This window comes from Mytilus edulis, chromosome 13 (genome assembly GCF_963676685.1).
Source record: "Mytilus edulis chromosome 13, xbMytEdul2.2, whole genome shotgun sequence".
Taxonomy (NCBI): Eukaryota; Metazoa; Mollusca; class Bivalvia; order Mytilida; family Mytilidae; genus Mytilus; species Mytilus edulis.
Window position 1 is genome coordinate 48,581,834 of NC_092356.1, and position 6,446 is coordinate 48,588,279.

At 32.2% G+C, this 6,446-nt stretch overlaps 1 long non-coding RNA gene across 1 annotated transcript; it reads right to left on the reverse strand.

The window, feature by feature from the left end:
• Positions 1 to 558: 558 nt before the first annotated feature.
• LOC139502057 (uncharacterized) lies at positions 559 to 5,067 on the reverse strand. The gene is made up of 3 exons (XR_011658721.1): positions 4,704 to 5,067; positions 2,455 to 2,631; positions 559 to 735 (listed from the first exon to the last, which is right to left on the reverse strand). It is a non-coding gene; the product is annotated as an uncharacterized lncRNA (long non-coding RNA).
• Between the last annotated feature and the right edge of the window lie 1,379 nt (positions 5,068 to 6,446).

The window sequence follows — 6,446 nt, forward strand, 5'->3', positions numbered from 1 at the left end:
GTCATTTAAATCGAAATAAGAAAAAAAAAATTGATGTCAAAAGTATTATAAAGGGTAAACATTTATCTAACAACCAAACAAAAAACACGAACTATTGTAACACGAAAACTGACTTGATAAATGATCAAGTCATTTCAAAAAGGTTACGTCAAACTTCAATGTAAAATATGAATTAATCTTCCTTTTACATTTTTTTTGCAATGATCAGAAGACCAATGATATAGATGCTTTGGCTATAAAGGCAACAGTAGTATACCGCTGTTCAAAACTCATAAATCTATGGGGTAACAAACTATAACTGAGGGAAACGCATTAAACACAGAAATCTGAAACTAAAGACGATAAAAAAATTGAATATGCATGTTTATGTATAGTGTTTTTCAATAAGGTCACTATGAACAAAATTAAATTTTACTGGGCGAAGAATATTGAAAAACATTAACAGTGGTATTTTTACTTTAAAAGACATATATAATTAAATATGAATACCTAAAAATTAATTTGAAACTCCTATATACTTTTTTATTTCGCACACATACACACATGGGTCATTGTTAATACACTGAATGTCGAACCATTCGTCGTTTATGTAAATTTCTAAACACTTTTGGTCTAAGTGGTCTGGTTCATCATAGTACCAGTTGAAATATGTCAATGACGTCCCGTCATCTAATGTCCAGGTATTGTAAACTTTCTCTTCACCAGCAATGCAAATTCGGGAATAAGGTCGTTCAGCTGAAAAATGATAAAATAATTTATATTATGATTTGTCTTCAATACGCATGCTCTAACTTGGTAATAATATTGTTGATGTTTTAGTGAACAAATGCATGTATTTTGTATCCAAATAGCTCTAGGACTGCGATAAAAGGCTGTTGCCCAAGGCAAGTGTGGTCTGTGTCAAATATTTGAACTAAAATGGCTGGAGAACGCTTATATCGAGCAGCTTTGTTAGTCTTCTAATAAATACAACTGGTTTTACAATCTAGCCATATCTAAAATAAAGTCTTTTGTGAATCCTTAAGGTGGTACCCAACACTTGTACTAAAATTAATTTGGCTCGTTTAATTTTTATAAAATTTGTCAAAGTACTTACTTTGACCCTTTAACAAAACTATAAAAAATTCAAAAAATTTTGAACCAACCGTTTTGTCAGAAAAATTACACTGGTTATATAGCAGTTTGACAAACACCAATTTTTATCATTAAGAAGCTTTATATTCCCTTTACAACACTACGTAATCAAAACGTTTAGCTGACTTTACAGAGTTATCTCCCTGTAGTGTTAGGTACCACCTTAAGAACCAATCATTACGACACCATTATTGGGATATCCTTCACATAAACACAATAAAACTGTGATACATATACGTCCCATCATAATATAAGTTACAAGAGGAAGAAATACTATAATATTACTTTATGTTGAACAAATGTTACAGTCTTTACAGAACAAATTAGTATGACATGACGTATCAATGTAATATTTAAACTTGAAAAGTCGAAAACAAATTGAAAATGTCATGGCAAAAAAACAAAAAGGACAATAGTACATAAAACACAACATAGAAAAACTAAAGACCGAGCAACATGAACCCGCTGAAAATCGCAGATGGGCTCATTTGCTCCTGAAGTGAAAACAATTCTTACTCCACATATGACACCCGTCGCTCAGCTAGAAACCGTCGATAAGTTTTATATACTCGGTTGTTACATTCGCGAAAAAGAGGACGGGATCGGTAATATCTTCAATTTCAGGTTCGATTTGAGAGATGCGCTAAACACAATCACCAGGAAAAAAGTATTTGGTGAGAGGATTAAGATGTTCGTTGTTAGTATGGGGTTTAAAGGTTGAAAGGGTTGAAAGAGACTATTATAGTTTGTATTTAAGCATTCATCTATCCTGAGTATTTTTTTCATTTATTTGTACTGCACTCATTTTAGCAGTATTGTTAACTTTGTCATATAAGCTGGAGAGTTGGATAGCAATAAGGTTTAAAACATTATTTTATTTTCTTAAACTTAAACTGTCCTGTACCATGTAAGGAATATGGCAGTTGTTGTCAAATATATATGTACGTAGGCGTTTGTGTAGCAGTTTAGTGTTGATGTTGTTCTGTCGTTTTCATCATCGGTTTTGGTTTGTGATCCGTATTTGTTCAAATCGAGTTATTGCTATTAAACCGCTGTATACTATTATATCCTTTATTCACGGTACCTAAGGGATAACGTTAGCTCCTTTTAATTTTTCATAAGGACCTGTTTGGAGCATTATATAGATAAGACAAGAAGTCGAACACATGTGTTTCTTTATTAAAAGAAAACATATCCCCAAACGATTTACTCCTCCAGAAAACAAGATACGCGTATCTTCGTTTGCTATTCTTTTTTATTCTTGAATAATCAAAATGAACATAGAAAGTAGTGGATGACATTATTGATGTATGTCCATACCAAGAAATAGTTCAAAATATGATTGCTTCTGTTGAGATTCCACGGCAGCCAATGACGCTCCTTCGTTTTTACAGTCCTGTTTTATGATTCCGTATTTCGCTCTTCTAATCGTGTTTGAAGTGTAGCAAAAGTCTAATGGTCTGTATAGTAATGCGCCAATTGGACAGCGTCCATCCCCTGCAATAGACAAAATCAGTTTGAAATAGATATGTAAGTACATCAAAGGTTAATGTATAATCAGTTTAATCTGTAATATCTCTTTCTGGCATACATGATTCAATGATAGCACTATTAGTTTATCACTTATCATATGCGACAATATCTGTAAAAAGTAAAATAACAAATATATCGAACACCAATGGAAATTCAAAACGGAAAGTCCTTTATTAAATTGCATAATCAAGAACCAAACAAGCAAACGCCATATTCCGGACTTGGTACAGGCATTTCTTTATGTAGGAAAATGGTGGATAAAACTTTTTTTATAAAATAAAAAAAAAAATTAACGATACTTATGGTTTTATCTAAAGACAAAAAATGACGGAAATAAACTCATCATACATACCCGGATTGAAATTTGTAATTTACGCCAGACGCACGTTTCGTCTACAAAACACTCATCAATGACTCTCGAATCAAAAAATGTTAAAAGGCCGAATAAAGTACGAAGTTGACGAGCAATGAGGACCAAAAATTCCTAAAAATTTGCCAAATACAGCTTAGGTAATCTATTCCTGAGGTAGAAAAGCCTTGATATTTACAAAATATTGTTAACAGTTTTCTTATAATATGAACATATCAATGATAACTCCAGTCAACACTTGAATTCGTATGAATTACGATTTTAAGCGTCCAGAGGATGAATGTCTCCTCATATACCGCATAGCCCGCTATGCAAATCAACACCCAGTAAAATTGTGACAATCTAGAATAGGACACAACCGATAAATGTACGGTTTAGACGACTATTCTGGTACTTGAAGATCTAAGACCTTCAAAACATGCCTCTTGTTAGTGGCGAAACAGACACATTGTATTGGTCTACTTATTTAAAATGGTGATCGTAAAGATAAAACTAATGCACTGTACCTTATCCTTACTATGTGTAGGATCATTTTTTTTACATGAGAAGTCCGTATAGTGTTTACATGTATGCGTGTAACATATGGGTCAAATCAATTATTGAAATGGTTTTTCCGCTAGTGACTCCCTACTTTCACATCCAAATGTTGACATTTTTTTATTTATTTTAATAACTGAACATTACAGCACATCATACGACTCTAGGAAACAGAAAGTCCTCTTACCAATGGCAAAATTAAAAGCTGTAACCAATCAAACGAATGGATAATAAACTGTCATTTACCTGACTTGGTACAAGCATTTTCTGATGAAAAAAATTCATAATTAGATATAGGAAGATGTGGTGTGAGTGCCAATGAGACAACTCTCCATCCAAATAACAATGTAAAAAAAAGTAAACCAGTATAGGTCAATGTACAGCCTTCAACAAGGAGCCTTGGCTCACATCGAACAAGAAGCTATAAAGGGCCCCAAAATTACTAGTGTAAAACCATGCAAACGGGAAAACAAACGGTCTTATCTATATAAAATAAAAAAAACGAGAAACGAGATACACGTATAAATTACATAAACAAACGACAACTACTGTACATCAGATTCTTGACTTAGGACAGGTGCAAACATTTGCAGCGCGATTAAATGTTTTAATGGATCCAAACCTTCCTGTTTTCTGAAACAATAGCATAACATCACAACATTGAAAAACACACGATAAAATATCAATTGGCAGGCTTAACTCAATCAAAAAACGTACATTAATACACTATAAACGAATAAATTTGATCTGCGATATCTGAATGCAAATGAAAACCTGGTTTTATAGCTAGTTAATCCTCTCACTTGTATGCCAGTCGCATAAAATTCCATTGTCTTGACACCGATGTGTGAACAAAACAGACTGATATGATAGGTAAAAATGTCAAAAATAGGGACACAGCAGTAAAGATTGTGCCACAATTTTAATCAGTATATGTAAACAATCATGTATGTAACAAAACGCACAAAAATACAAATAGAAAAATACTGACTTAATTAGCGTATTATTATTTTAAAATTCTGATTGTAAAAATGTTTGACTGCAGTAACAATATATTGTATTTTATTTTTGCTAAATTGTAGTACATTTCTCATTAATTCTTTTTTTAAATTCAAAAATAATTATTTACCATCATTGATGACATAATGAGTCCATCCAATACCAGATTGTGTAGATGTGTATTTAAAATCCTTTAAATGCAATAAACAATGTTTTGTAAAATCGTTGTAGAAAAAGGTTACACAATGGTTGTTTAGTATACAAATGGCAAAACATCCTATTTTTGAAGACACATAATCGGTCTGAACTGCTCCAGTTAACTGAAATCTTCCACTTTGCTCTGGCTTAATCAGAGCTTGAAATCTTTTGCTTTGCTGTAATGATAGGCAACTATATACCAAGTAAATGTAAAAAACTGCCGAAACATGTAAGCATTTAGACATTAAAATCATTGTAATAAGCATTCAGACCCGGGTTGACATTGAAAATTTATCTCAGTACTTCTATTTATAGAGAAAATGAAATATAATTATAATAAGATACAACTACGTAGGTAGGATTATATCACTAATTGAATATAATGTATGATAGACTGTTAAAAGGTTGTTTTTCCGAATGCGCATACGCTAATTCTTACTTTAGATCGAGGCTGAAAATATACGATCCTTAAAAGACAACAATAATCAATCTTCTTTTAAACTACTTTTTCAAATGAATCGAGTTTAAAAGAATGGAGTGAATGGAGTTAAAAAGATTAACAGCTTTAGATTAAGCACATTCATCAAGTTTTAATTTACTTTAAAGCAGTATTATTCATTGTTGTTTTACTTTCTTTTCAAAAGCAGAATATGAGGTATGATTGCCAATGAGAAATCTATGCATCCAAGTTCATAAAGTGGATGTTAAAAGTTAACCAAAAAAACGAACTTCAAGGAAAATTCACACCGTAAAGTCCCTTGTCAATGACAAAATTAAAAGCTATAACACATCAAACGAACGAAAAACAACTGTCATATTCTTGACTTTGTACAGGAGTTTTTTGTACTAGAACACACCCGCGAAATCGCGAGGAAGGAGAGCGTATGTAAACTGTAAAAAAAAATCTACTGTAGAAATTCAGGAGCGGTATCGAAAGTCAAAGGTACTTGGGGACTGGGCACATTGTTTTGCACTCCCCTTTTTTTCCAAATACCGATTTTTATTCCTTCTGTTTTCTGTTTACTATGAACATACATATATATACTATACCCCCCTCTCCCGTTAACAATTGGAATGTATAGTAAATTATAGCAAACACAATTTATTCATAGTAGATGTATCTAGTATACATAATATCAGTGACCGCCGTGGATATTAAACTATTGGAATTCATAGTAAATAGCAAATACACTTTGTTTCTAGTATATATATATATGATATAGTATACAGAAAACGCGAAAATAATTGTCCTGTCCCTAGTACTTATGCAAATTATGTTTAATTCTAAAACAGGCCTAAAGGACAGCGGAATTATTTTATATTTCTCAAAAAGCTAGTCCGATGACGAAAACAATATCTGAACGCCTTTATTTTCGTTTTCCTCCCAAAATAACCGAAACTGAAATACTTTAAGCAAGGATAATAAATGCTAGAACAAACCCGCGAAATTGCGGGCATTCAGAGCGTGGTTGAAAGTATGTAAAGTGTTGTAGGATGAGTTTTGTAAAAAGATTTAATGAATGGAGAATTTCAGGAAAGGTATCAAAAGTAATGGGTACTTGGGGACATGATAATTGTTTTTTTTAACCCCTCTACCTTTATCCTAAAAATTTCCACAATTTGGTTTCTATTTATTTCAATATTAACATACGTTTAGTATATTATGACCGGACTA